Here is a 14889-nt window from a genome sequence, read left to right as displayed (position 1 = left end):
CTGAACCCACAAGAACCCCCGACTGAACCTACAAGAACCCCCGACTGAACCCACAAGAACCCCCGACTGAACCCACAAGAACCCCAGACTGAACCCACAAGAACCCCAGACTGAACCCACAAGAACCCCCGACTGAACCCTTGCTGGCCCGTATGTAAAGAACCAGAACTCTGCAGGTTTTACTGTTTTGGAACGTTCCTCTTTCAGGTGACGCAGAACGTCTTTGCAGAAACAGATCTTTCTCGGATCTCGTGTTTTGAAGTTTTGGGTTTTTGGTTCTGCAGGTGTTTTGTTCTGGGATCAGGGTTCCTGTCTGTTCTGCTCCGTCTCGCGTTAAAGAACGTTCTGGTTCTCCAGATGTTCTGGTTGATGTCTCACTTCAGTCAGTTCAATAAACCTGATGTTCCTGAACGTTCTGGCCTCGTTCCGTGCAGCGGCCGCCGTTCAGCTCCGGTGTTTTATTGGTTCTGCTGCTGAGCGAAGAACCTTCAAACAGGCTAATTAGCATTAATTAGCTGGTCATGGCGGGACGCCACCTCTGGTCCGGCGCCGTGTTCCTGCTGTTCTCCCGCTGCTCCGCCTGTCGGGACGGAGTTCAGCTCATAAAGGGAAATGAGACAAGAAATGGCCGCCAGCGGAACCGGCAATTAACAGCCTTCAATTAATAATTAACATCAGCAACTAAAGCTAATTAACAGCAATTAACATCAATTAGCAAAATCAATTAACAACATCAATAAACAACTTTCAATTAACATCAATTAACAACAGCAATTAAAACCAGTCATCACAGATTAACACCTTAATTAACTCCGTTACTCCGCCAGTGAGGAACCGGCGTCTCGTTAGCTTTATGTTCCCTCAGAGGGAAGCAGCGAGACGCCTCCGCCCGCCTCCACCCGCCTCCACCCGCCTCCACCCGCCTCCGCCCGCCTCCGCCCGCCTCCGCCCTGTGAAGAACCCACACCACCTGTCTGGACTTATGCATTCTGGGTTCCCTCTGAGGGAGAACCAGTGCTTCCTGCAGGATAACAGTTTGGCCGGGGGGGGGGCGGGGGGCGCTGCTGCTGATTAGCTGCAAACGTGGCGCTTTTTTTTTTTTTTTTTTTCCCCCTGTCCGTTTTCCGGGCGCTGCAGAATTTAGCGCGGGCGGGGCGCCCGGACTGAAACGGTCTGGCGGAAACCCTGAGAACCATTCTGGACGGGTTCCACCCCGGGTTCTGTTTCTCTGTGCTGGATAGACCTGGGATTCCCCCCCCCCCCCCCCCCCCCCCACCAGGACACTGGAACACCTGAGGAACCTCACAGGCCTCCGCCCGTCCTGCTCCCCCTACTGGTCAAACCAAAGAAATGATCAATGGCTCCAACACCTCCACCTGGAGGACAGTCGGACCTCCACCTGCAGGCTGGAGGACAGTCGGACTGACTGTCTTTACTGACGTTCAGCAAATCCTGCTCATGGAAGACGTGTTGCTCCGTCACCTCCACACCGCCGCTGCTCTTCCTCTGGTGCAGCTGCTGCTGACGTAGCTGACGGAGGCCGTCTCGTCTCGGTGGTGTCGGAAGTTTATCTGGTTCCAGAAGACGCTCGGCATCGAACCGGTGACCCGGTGCCGAGCTGGAGAGACTGATCCGCACATGAGGAGGTGGAGAAGCGGTTCAGGACTCCAGAGGCCGGAACCAAACCTCCACCCGCCGCACTCACTCCACTCACACATTTAAATGAGCAGCTCACACTCCGGGCCTCCGCCCGCCCCGAGCCTCCGCCCGCCCCGAGCCTCCGCCCGCCCCGTCTTACTACACTTACCGATAATGAACGTTAACGTTTAATGAGCTCATAAAGAAACCTGGAGGGGAGGAGAGGCTGAGGCCAGAGCTGCTGACCCTCGACGGGGCGGAGGAGGGTGGAGGAGGGGGAGGGCGGAGGAGGAGCAGGGGGATATAAAGGAGTTCATTTGAATACACTCACACCTCCATGTTTCTGCTTTTCTCAGTTTCACTCTCCCTCACACACACACACACACACACACACACACACACTCTCTCACCCGCCCTCTCACACACACACACACACACACACTCCCTCACACACACACACACACGTGCGCGGTTATGAAGCGCCGGTGCTTTGAAACAGTCGATTAGCTGCTGTCTGCCGTCTGGGAGGAAACCTGCTGTTAATTACTGCTCCGTGTTTTATATGGAGAGTAAATAAAGAGAGCGCTGACATTCACATTCCATCAATGACACACACACACACACACACACACACACACACACACACGCCGTCCAGTGTGTGTTTCACTGTGACGCCTCCCGGGGATTTGTGCTTTAATAACTGAGTTTAATTTCCATTTTATTAAAGATTCTCTGGAGCCAGCGCTCTGTCGACGAGCCGCACAGCTGCTGTCTCTCCACCGGCGTTAGCTTTAGCATTACAGCAGCGTTAGCTTTAGCATTACAGCAGCGTTAGCTTTAGCATTACAGCTAACGCTCCCACTCCTGACGCTCCCGTTTAGTGGAGCAGGACAGGTCCAGGGTCTGTTAGCATTAGCATTAGCATTAGCGTCTGTGTTCTCACAGTCAGTCAACCCAGACGCTTTATTTTGAAGTTCCTGAGTCCTGAGGTCCAACCAGGAACATGAGAGTCCGATCCAGAACGGGTTCCAGAGGAGAACGTCATTTATTAGCATTCTGGATGCCTCTGCAGGTCCGAGGAGACTCTTATTGTGAAGGGGAGCGGTCCTGGTGCGAGGAGGAGACTCTTATTGTGAAGGGGAGCGGTCCTGGTGCGAGGAGGAGACTCTTATTGTGAAGGGGAGCGGTCCTGGTGCTAGGAGGAGACTCTTATTGTGAAGGGGAGCGGTCCTGGTGCTAGGAGGAGACTCTTATTGTGAAGGGGAGCGGTCCTGGTGCTAGGAGGAGACTCTTATTGTGAAGGGGAGCGGTCCTGGTGCGAGGAGGAGACGCTTATTGTGAAGGGGAGCGGTCCTGGTGCGAGGAGGAGACGCTTATTGTGAAGGGGAGCGGTCCTGGTGCGAGGAGGAGACTCTTATTGTGAAGGGGAGCGGTCCTGGTGCTAGGAGGAGACTCTTATTGTGAAGCAGAGCGGTCCTGGTGCGAGGAGGAGACTCTTAATCTATCAGGCCACTTCCAGACCAGTCCTGCTTGATCTGGACCAGAGTCCACTTCCTGTGGTTCAGGTGTTAAAGCTCCCCTGATTCTCTGATCCAGATCAAACCGGTGACCTCTGGTCCTCCTCAGATCCTGGTCTCGGTCCAGCGGCTGTGGTGAGAGGACGTGATGTGCGCAGCAAGGCATTCTGGGTAGTTAAGAAAAAAAATGAAGACAGCGAGTTGAACTGCCTGGAGGTCAGAGGTCAGCTGGTGAGGAAGAGCAGGAGCTCAGTGATCGATGTTCAGAAGACCAGATGTCAGGGCTGCTAGCTGCTAACCGCTAGCCGGCTTAAGGGGCGGGACTTCTTCTCTGGTCCTGGACCAATCAGTGAGTTGCTTTCTCCTCCTTCAGGCTTCACTTCCTGTCTGCTCAGTGTTGGTTCCAGGTGATGGCGCCTCCACAGCCCAATCAGTCAGCCAATCACAGCTCCTCCTCCTGTCCAGGTGATGCGGTCATGTGACAGGCTGGACCAATCACATCATCTGGTTTACAGAGTTCAGTCTGGAGACGACGCCACGTTAGCCCCGCCCACCTTTATAAACGGCCTGCTTCAGACAGGTCAGTGGTGATTTCAGCTTCGCCGCTGCTGCTGCTAGCGTTAGCAGTGGGCGCTAAATGAAGCCCATCAGCAGTTAACAGGAACCAGTTCACCTGGAACATCTGGAACATCTGGATGTCAGTCTGAACGCTGTTCATCAGGTCGCTGTTGGTCTGAACTCTTCTCTGAACATTGTTGGTCTGAACGCTGTTGGTCTCAACGTTGTTGATCTGATTGTTGTTGGATTTGAACACTGATCCTAACGCTGTTGATCTGAAGTCTTGTCTGAACATTGTTGATCTGAATGCTGTTGATCGTTGGTCATGAGGCTGATCTTCACGCAGTTAATCTGAATGCTGCTGGTCTGATCCCGTTGATCCAATTGTTGTCGGTCTTGCTGTTGATCGGAGCGCTGTTGATCCGAGCGGTGTTGTCCTGCTTGTTGTTGTCCTGAGCGGTGTTGCGGTCAGCGAGCCTCCAGCCTGTGACGGACTGCTTCCTGCCTTTGTGCCGTTACTTCCTGTCTGAGCTGCTTTTAAATCCACCGTGTTTCTGAACAAAAGACTCGGCCTTGACCGTTGGTGCGGTCCGGTTCTCGTGAGCCTCGCTGCGTCGGACGGATGTGCCTTTTGTCCCGGTCCGCCCGTCCAGGTCCTGGAGCCGGTCTCTGCTGTCCACTCGCCGTTTCTGGTTCCTGACGCTCATTCTGTCATTTCCAGAGCAGGTTTTCTCCCAGTGGTTGTTTTCTCGCCCGGCCAGTGAGACGCAGCGGCGATGGAGGGTTTTCTGCGCCGTAGCGGCTTTCTGTGGTCAGACGGCGCCGCCTGCTGCTCTCACTCGGTACTGCCATGTTGCTTCTGAACTGGTGTCTCTCCAGCAGCCAGGCGTGGAGTTCGGCTTCGGCCCGTCTCCTCCACAGCCGCTGGAGACGGAGAGACGGGTGGAGACGAGGTGGAGGATGGAGCTGGACCACCGAGGCAGCACACACACACACACACACACACACACACACACGTATCAGGTTTCCTCTGAAGGCTTTAACTTCTGATGGTACAAGTTCCTCCCACACAACACCGACACTGAGAACACTCCAGCTGCAGGGTGTGTGTGTGTGTGTGTGTGTGTGTGTGTGTGTGTGTGTGTGTGTGTGTGTGTGTGTGTGTGTGTGTGTGCGCGAGACCGTTTATCTCAGTGTGACCTGGACCCACAATCCAGGCCTCTTAGTCCATCAATAACAACACGAGGACAAGTACATGTGTGCACCATAACACACACACACACACACACACACACACACACACACACACACTCGGGCCATGTTAGGTGTCAGCCGGAGTTCCTCCCTCGGTGAGTTGCTTGTGGTCCTATAAACCTGTCACAACCAACATGGACCCGACAACCCCCGAGGCTCGCTCGCCCTCTCTCTCTCTCTCTCCCTTAACCCCTGTCTCTCTTTCTGTCTTTGTCTTTCTCTTTCTGTATCTCTCTTTCTCTCTCTCTCTCCGTCTTTCATTCCGTCTCCCTCCCTTTCCCCCCCTCTCTCTCCCTCTCCCTCTCTCTCTACCTGTCTCCCTCGCCCCGCTCTCTCTCTTTCATCTCTCCTTCCAGATGATCCGTCTCTCTCAGATTACCTGTTCTCCTCCTCATGTTGGGTTCTGTGGGTTCTGGCCTCCTGCTGAACCTGTCGGGTTCCGGTTCTCCCTCGTGGCCTCGTCCTCCTGTTAACCCTGGCGTGACCCTGGCGGCGGCGGCGGCGGCGGCGGCCTGTCTTGTCTTCCTGGGTCCGGTTTCAGACAGATGGGACCGGTGAGGCCGGAACCTGAACCCAGAACCCGGAAGATCTGATTTATGGAGAACACGGCATGTCGTCGGCGTACGGTGAAGTCTGGGCGGCAGTAGATCAACCCCCGGCTCCCGACCCACAACGAGCCGCTCGGCCAGGTTCTCAGGGTGGTTCCCTCCGAAGCAGCTGACTTCCTGTTTACCACACGCGAGTCTCCCATTGGTCCAGAGGAGACGGAGACGGTCCTCCTGTCGGGAGCAGAAGTGAGACGGACAGACCTGGAGTCCAGATGAGAATCTGAGAGTCTGTGGGAGGACCAGAACCAGAACCAGAGCCACACCAGGTCCCAGGAGTCTGCTGAGGCCCCCTCCAGTGGAGGGGGCGGTGGTCCAGGCCTGGTCCAGCTCAGGCCCGGTCCAGCCCCCCTGCTGTGTCACTGAGAGCCAGATATCTTTTCCAACATGGCTGCCGCAGTGGGCGTGTCCTGAACCTGAGCAGCCCGGAGTTGGTTTGCGTTGGTGACCAATGAGAAGAAGACGGAGTATCTGAAACTGAATCAGACGATGCCTTGCTCAAGGAGACGAGGCGTGGAAACGCCGAGGGGTGGTGAAAAAAATCGATTGATTAATCGCGAATATGTTATGGACGAGTACGAATCGATTATTGAATTTTCAAAAATCGATTCATTTCCCATTATTTTATTTTGTGAAAATTAGATCGCTCGTTGAGCGCGGACCGAGTTCCTCAGGCGAGAGCGAGGGAGCGGTGAAATGGAGGAGAAAGCAGCCACGAGCACGCAAGCTGAACCTCTCCACACAGGCGCAAATATGTGCGAGTTTGTCCAAGCTGTGGCAGACGAACGGGGGACGGAGACACACGACCTCGCTCTCGTCACCGACAACGTCTCAAATATGAACCTGGCTGCAGGGCTTGGCAACTTTCTACATACCCGATGTTACGCTCACACCCTAAACCTCGCCTGCCAGCGAGCGCTGAAGCTGCTGCTGTCACCCGGCTGCTGGGCGGAGTCAGACGGATCACCGCAGCGCCACCGCCAGTCGTGTTGGAGCAAAGGCAAGCTCTGCTCGCTACGCAAACGACTTCAAACGCATTTCTAAAATAAGAAAATGCAATTCATAATATAGGCTGCTATAATTGCCTTTTTTCCCCTTATTTTATCAGAACTGCCTAAACACAAATTCAAGACCTCCAAAGGAAAAACATTGTAACCTGCCCCCCACTGAAGGAAGACACTTTAACTGATGAAAACTTCCGATTTAATGGCAGCAAATCTTCATCTTCACAGTAAGAGCTTGTGCCTCACCAGGGGGCCGCTAACTACAAAATACAGTGAGATAACAAAAATACAAAACTGGTTTCTCCGATCCGTTTCAAACTCCGCTCCATTCATTCAACCGTCGTCAAGCAACCTCACCAGAAAACGTCTTTACAGGAAACGGTGCTATCAAAATAAAAGCATCACATATCAAAACTGGAAGTTCATTTCCGCTTACAGCAAACAAATATTGGTAGTACGGTTCAATAAAATAAAAGACAGCAGTCATGGAAATCGAACATTTAAATTAAATTATGGTTATTTACAAACATTTTCCAGGTTTAGTTTTTTATTCTTTTTTTTACATGTGTTAAGTAAGAACAGATCATTTTGAAGTTACAGAAAGCTCTTTGAATTGTTGTTCAATAAAAGAGAAGTTAAGTAATTCAGCAGCCAACTGTTTTAATGGTTCAATATCTTTGTGGTGTATTTGGGTTTCTGCTGTCAAATGGAAAATCAATAATCGGTAATCGAGAATCATTAATAATCAAAAATCGGTTTGTAATCGAATCGGGACTTCAATAATCGAATCGAATCGGGAAATTGGACAGATGAACCAGCCCTAGAACCGCCCCAGATGGAAGCCCGCTGACCTGTGAGGCTGAGGCCTCCGTCGTCTTCCTGAAGGAATCCGTGGCCCCAGAAGTCCAAGAGATGGCGCCCTTGAGCTCGGTGTCAGTGGCGTCTGGAGGTCTAGCGGGGAAGGAACCAGAACGGTTCTGTCCGGTCTGGTCTGCAGGGGTCGGAGCCGAGCGGAGAACGTTCCTCTGGCAGCTGCTCAAAGCAACCAGACGTCTTACGATTCATCTTGCAATCCGGAACTTTTCTGGAATTGAACCCACATCCGGATGGTGGGTGACTGCAGGGTTCCTTCCCTCCAAACTGCTTCAGTCTCTGGAAGCATGAATGAGTACCCGGGTACCCGGGATCCTGCCAGCCCTCCAGAACCCAGTCCAGACTCATCCGCCCAGTCCAGTTTGGTCTGACAGCACCACGTCTGGGAGAACCAGTTCTCGCCAGTCAGGATTCTAGAATCTCCGTCTAATGAGGAAAGCACAACGGGTTCTTCACGTCTTATGGAGGACACAGATCAAGTCCAGAGTCCTTCAGGGACTGGCAGACCGGAGCGTCGGATCAAGTCCAGAGTCCTTCAGGGACCGGAGCGTCGGATTATGGACGTTACCGCTCAGGACACTTGGATTACAGCGGATGAGCAGTATGAAGGAAAATAGGCACGTTTTGTGGACTTTATGGACCTTTTTCTTTCGGGCGCCATTACCCCCTGTTAGATGGAAGTTTGTTGACAACGAAAATCCCCCCGGACCTCCGGCTGCATTGGAGACATGTTTGAGGTGCTCCAGAGTGCTGCTCGGCATGAGGGTGAGTAGAAAATGAGGCCAAATCGTTGTTTGGGTGAAGTATTCTTTTAATTTTGTTGGTTGGATGGCTGGTTGGTTGGTTGGATGGCTGGTTGGTTGTTGGTTGGATGGCTGGTTGGTTGGTTGGATGGACGGCTGGTTGGATGGATGGCTGGTTAGTTGGTTGGATGGACGGCTGGATGGATGGATGGATGGATGGATGGTTGGACGGCTGGTTGGTTGGTTGGATGGACGGCTGGTTGGATGGATGGTTGGATGGATGGATGGTTGGATGGCTGGTTGGTTGGTTGGATGGACGGCTGGTTGGATGGATGGATGGTTGGATGGCTGGTTGGATGCTGTTGAAGTGTGGGAATCGCCCTCGTGGAAACAGTGGGAACCTCGGTGAGGAGAGGATTAAAGATCTGCAGAGGAGACATGAGGAACCTCCGACCCGCTGGAGAACCGGAGTGTTCTGCTGTGTGGAGCTGGGGGGTGTGGTTACCCCCCCCCCCCCCCCCCCCCCACGGCTGTCTGGGTGGTGCAGCAGCGACTCGGGTGGATGCTTCTCTCTGTTGTGATTCCATCAGCCGAGCCGGTGTGACGTTCCCTCGGAGAACCGGAGGGGAACCGTGTTCTGACTGGGGACACGTCTGGGTGGCCCGGCGGTATGCTGGGGGGGGGGGGCTGGCAGCGACTCTCCGTCATGCAGCTGCAGTGAAAACAGGCTGAAAGCAGAACCAGAGGAACAGAGGAGGAACCTGGTAGAACCTGAAGGTGGAACCTCAGTCTCAGTCACCTCCACCCTCCAGCAGGGGGCTCCTCCACCCTCCAGCAGGCTCCTCCACCCTCCAGCAGGGGGCTCCTCCACCCTCCAGGAGACCTCCGATTACGGAGATAAACTTTAACCATTGTCTGAAAGCAACAATCAAGCAAGAACAACAGTCTGGAGGGTCTGAAGGGTCTGAAGGGTCTGGAGGGTCTGAAGGGTCTGGAGGGTTTGGAGGGTCTGAAGGGTCTGGAGGGTCTGGAGGGTCTGAAGGGTCTGAAGGGTCTGGAGGGTCTGAAGGGTCTGAAGGGTCTGAAGGGTCTGGAGGGTCTGGAGGGTCTGAAGGGTCTGGAGGGTTTGGAGGGTCTGGAGGGTCTGAAGGGTCTGGAGGGTCTGGAGGGTCTGGAGGGTCTGAAGGGTCTGGAGGGTCTGGAGGGTCTGAAGGGTCTGGAGGGTCTGGAGGGTCTGGAGGGTCTAAAGGGTCTGGAGGGTCTGAAGGGTCTGGAGGGTCTGGAGGGTCTGAAGGGTCTGGAGGGTCTGAAGGGTCTGGAGGGTCTGAAGGGTCTGGAGGGTCTGGAGGGTCTGGAGGGTCTGGAGGGTCTGAAGGGTCTGGAGGGTCTGAAGGGTCTGGAGGGTCTGGAGGGTCTGCGCTTGGTGAGTTTCTCACAGGAAAAGACGTTTTTGTGTGTAGAGAAGCTAGAGCTAAAGAGCTAAAGCTAGCTAGCGTATTTGTTTTGAAGCTCTGATTGGTTGAAGTAGCTGTCAGTCAAAGTCCACAGGGGGAGAGGCGGGATTCAGTGAAACGGAGCGTTTTCTCTTCCGGGTTTCAGAATTAGCCCCAGAAAATCTTTTATTTCACACAATGACTTTTCCTTAGTGCCAGAAATAAACTATGACCATGTTAATGCCATTTCTAGGGTTTGGACGAGCTAAAACAGCAGGATACAGCCCCTTTAATATAATCTTAGTTCACGACATTCCTTGGGACTCTGGACTCTGTTTTCGGCTCGGTGCTGCAGCTCGTGTTTCCACCGCCGGCTGCCGCTGTCGCTCCACAGCATTTGGAAGAAGAGACTACCGTATCGGCCCGAATACAAGACGACTCTGATTAAAAGACGACGGTTTTTCAAATGTCATTTTGTGAAAATGAAAATCTGTTGAAGACAATCAGGTTCCTCATAAAACAACTTTTTATGGTTCAGTTATTCTAAACGCAAAAACTCACAACTGAGAAAACTTTTCATGTGTTTGAAGATCCAGAAATATTCCTGCAGTATTAAATCAAAACTTTATTCTCTTTCTCAGAATCTGAGGTTGAGACTCAAAGGTTCAATAACTGCATTAATGATGGAAATGACTTCAGAACCATCAGATTCGGTTCTCACATTAATGATTCCGTCTGATAAATCCTGGCAGCAGTTTGTTGACTCTGCGGCGTTGAACCATCAGTTTAAACTCCTCCTCTGCGGTTTGCTCACTGGTCCAGAGTTCCAGATGGTTCCAGACGTTCCTCCAGTCCTCATCAGATCACTGTGACCACAGACATCGTATAAGAACTGGATGCCTTAAGGCGGAGTCAACGGCGTTCACTGGCGGCCATCTTAGGACAGAGGGCCTCTCCAGGGCACTCTGGGTAATCTCAGGGGAGGTGAGTGATTTACACTAAGGCTGCACGAGTAATCGATTTTGAATTGTAACCGACTTTATGGGTTCAGCAGATGTTAAAAAGGCTGAAATCGTATGTGACCGATTTCGGCTTTTCACATGAACACGTCCTTTTTGGCGCCTCTGAGCCACCGTAGTTTCTCCGGCCGTCTCATGACGTCGTGGCGGAAGTGCGATCCTGCCTTCGCTCAGCGTCTGGACCGACCGACCGACCGACCGACCGACCTTTCTTTCTTTCTTCGTTTGACGTTGTAGGGTGTTTTTCTTTTACAAAACGTGTCTTGATTGTTTGGTGCTGTGCTCCAGTGAGAGCAGGGACCTGCAGCGTGTTCAGACGAGGAGCCGAGTCTCCGGAGATTCCTCTTCATTTGCAGCAGAATTAAGTTCACTGGCAGCAAGGAGGCACATTTTTAAGGAGGCTGTTTCAGATCGATTGTTCACTTTGTTGAATCCAAACAGAGAAAATGAGGTTCAATAAAAGACATTCAAAGTACTTTATTCATTTCTTTTATTTTATTTGTTTTTGATTTTTTACAAAAAGTTGTAATCGAAAAATCGGGTTTGAGAGAAAATAAAAGGGATTTTATTTTAGGCAAAATCGAGCAGCCCTAATTTACACTAAAATACTCTGAACTCATTGAATTCTCGACGGATTTACAGACAGTTTGATTTATTTCTAGCGTTACGTTGCTATGGTTCAGAATAAATATTAAAATCACAACTTTTCTTTTTGAAAAATGCTCGCTTAGCATGTTTAACTATTAAATATTGTGTTTAAATATTGCGAGATTGGTTTTGCCCCTGCCTTTTTAGACATTTGCCATCTACTTTCATCTTATTTCATTAGATTTTCTGATTGGCTCTCAAATTCCCGATGTTTACATGGGCTGAATATATAAATGAAATGACCCAGCATGTTGCAGACTGTATTATTGTCCTTATCCTTAATGTTGAAGGGAAAAAGGTGGAACATATTGACACTAAGTTGTAATGTCTGAGTACTTTTCCTTCCGTTTTCAGGTTTCCTGAAGGCAGAGAGCGCAGAGGGCTCTGGGAAGGAGGACTTGGTGGCTGCCGATGGGTCGCTGCTGTCAGAGAGGCCTGAAGGCTGAAGGCTGCTGCTGGGCCACAAACCTTTCACTTCCTGCTCATCTGCAACGGCTGTTTGTCACTGGCCCACAACAATTCCTGGTGGATACGTCAACATTTTAATGTGTGTATTTCTTGTGATTTATCTTATCACAGTTATTAAGAGATATATTGTTGATGCTGGATTTTCTAACAAGAGTTCATATTCAGAACAGTTTTTATTTAATGTTATTTACTTATTTGAAAGGAGTTCAAGAGACCTTTAATTTCTATCCCAAGTTCAAAGATTTCCTTTTAATTTTATTACAGAATTTAATTTTGCATCATTGAAGCATAATAAAGCTCATCAGCCTCCCAGAAGCCGATCTGAATTTGTGTCTGAATTTGTCCTCTTTTTTTGCGGATCACCCCGGGGGATCTGCTCTCACCCAGGGTAAACTCCATGTATGCTTTCTTTGGTCTTGCTTTGAGGTTCAGTAAGGACAGGTAGTATGGCTTTGGTCTGACGGTCCTCTTATATATATATATATATATATATATATATATATATATATATATATATATATATATATATATATATATATATGTATAATATTTAATCATTGTGCATTTTTGTTTGTTTCTCGATATTTGTTTTTATGATTTATTTTACAAATATAGATTTTTGGTCTGTTCTTTTAATGATTAAATATTGATAATAGATTATTTGTCTGTCTGTAGTGATGTGACAGATCCACTTCATGTCAGTTTCTTATCAGACTCCGTTTGTCAGCGCGCAGTTAAATATCCACACGTCTGATGTTTATAACAAACCAAGTGGTTTGAACATCGATTGAAAACTGAGCAGTCAGTAGTTATTTCAGAGTTGACACGTTAAAGTGATGAGTGAGTGAGGCCCTGTCCCAAGATGGCCGCCGCGTGACGACGTGTTACAGCGCGTGAGCCATGTGTTTGTTTATATCCGCTGGCTTCCTGCTCTCCGGGACTCTGGCTCCCTCTAGTGGCGCAGATGTGTAACGACAGTCTAGTCCTCGATTAAAGCTGGTGTCCGGAGTTTCCCTTCGTTTCCATCGTATGAATCATTTTTCAACAGAGCTTCGATGTGTCAGTCTGGTTCATACTACAATATAATATTAGCATAAAGCAATATAAACATTTATTTATGAGCCCCGCCTTCGTCTCATAGACCCCCATGTTATCCGAAAAAGTGCCGGTCAGCTTCAGCCAATAGATTTCGAGCTTCCGCATTCTGGTGTTGTCAATCAAAGTGTGGAGCAGCCAGAGAGCACGGCCGCTCGCCCAGCAGAGGAGAGTTAGCTACAGCAGATATATCCACCGTCTGCTGAACATCCACCGGAAACAGCTCAACATGGAGGATGCTGCAGGACTGGAGGCTCTCATTTTCACCCGACAGATAATTCACGTGCACAATTAAAGGGGCGTGGCTTGTTCGCTCATGAAAGCAGAGGGAGGGCGGAGCCTGAGACTTTGGATTAAAAAAACTTCTCTTTCAAAACTCCGGACACGAGCTTTAAAGTACCACCTCATTTTGAAGAAAACAGTTTCTGGAGTCAGGCTGAATCCCATCTCCTACTCTGGCCCTGCCTCAGCTGTCCGTCTCAAAGGGGGGGGGGGCTAGAAAGAGAAAATGGGATTGGGCCTAAAACATCGTCCTCTATTCAGGCCGATACCGCGGTTTGATCCACGTGGGACCGGTTCCATCCAGAGACCTCCAGAGAGCCTCCGCTCGCGGACGCCGCTCCGCTTCCTGGTTTCGGTTCCTCGGGTTCGGCCGGTGCTTCGCTTTGATCTCTCTGGCCGCCATTCTGGGCTCACTTCCTGTGTCGACGCCGTGTCGGTGTGCGGCAGTGAAATGAGTCCCCCTGAAACACGACACCGCCGCGCACGTTCCGGGCGTTTCGCCGGGATCACCACGGAAATCCAGAGCGGCTTTCGGCACGAACCGGTTCACCGCACGGGCCCACATGGAGACCAGGAGAACGCTCCTGTCCTGAAACACTGGTCCCGGCTCTGGTCCCGGCTCTGGTCCCGGCTCTGGTCCCGGCTCTGGTCCCGGTTCTGGTCCCGGCTCTGGTCCCGGCTCTGGTCCCGGCTCTGGTCCCGGCTCTGGTCCCGGCTCTGGTTCTGGTCCTGGTCCATGTTCTCCTGGACTCGGGGTTTTGTCCACATGAGTGTTCTCTGGTGATGTTCTGGTGGACGGGTCTCTGCTGACTCCTCCCCCTCCTCCGTCAGGGCGGAGCCCCCCCCCATCCCGGTGGACTTCCTCCAGGTTCCGTTCTGGACTCTGGTTCTGGAGGTCAGGGTCTCGTTTTGTCCGGCACTAATTTTAGACCCGGGTCCTCCTCACTTCCTGTCGCCAGTTCTCATGTTCCCTCCGCTGCGCTCTGATTGGCTGCTGACGTTCTCTGGGTTCTGGGCTGGTTTGATGCCGACTGATAAGAAGATGGATGGCTGTTCTCCTGGGGGGGGTTCTCTGGGGGTTGTTATTCTGAGGGGGGTGTTGTTCGGGGGTTGTTGTTGGGGGGGGGGACTCTGATCTCGCCTGCTGATGGACGCTGTTCCGTCCAGCCGGGACAGACAGGGTCAGAGGTCATCAGGGTCCGATCGTCCCTCCAGCCTGTTTGTTTTCCGCTGGACGGCGTCTGAGTGGAGCCGGGAGACCGGGACGGGGACCGGGACAGAGACCGGGACGGGGACGGGGACCGGGATGGGCACTGGGACGGGGACGGGGACCGGGACGGAGTGAGACAGAGTGGAGCTTTATTTTGAAAGGCCGGCTCTGGGTCCAGGTTCCTGAAGCTGAGAGACGTTCTGCTGCAGAACGGAGGACCTGAGCCCCCCCCCCCCCCCCCCCGTCCTCCAGACCGCCGTTTGTTATTATGGAGCTGGAATGTGGTGCTCCATCAGGACGGGAGGAGACATGAGAACACACACACACACACACACACACACACACACACACACACGCCCCACAGTGGAACAACACAGGGCTGATGGAGGTGCAGAGGTGGTGCTGATGGATTGGGGGGGGGACGAGTCTGAACCTCCAGACCCGGAGTGATCAACCTGTGGCTCTGGGGGTCCCCGCTCACGTGCACGGCGGCCAGCGGCTGAACAGAGAGGATCTGAGGAGTCTGTGTGTGTGTGTGTGTG

The sequence above is a fragment of the Salarias fasciatus genome, chromosome 7, assembly GCF_902148845.1.
Source record: "Salarias fasciatus chromosome 7, fSalaFa1.1, whole genome shotgun sequence".
Classification (NCBI taxonomy): domain Eukaryota; kingdom Metazoa; phylum Chordata; class Actinopteri; order Blenniiformes; family Blenniidae; genus Salarias; species Salarias fasciatus.
This window is presented reverse-complemented; position numbering follows the sequence as displayed.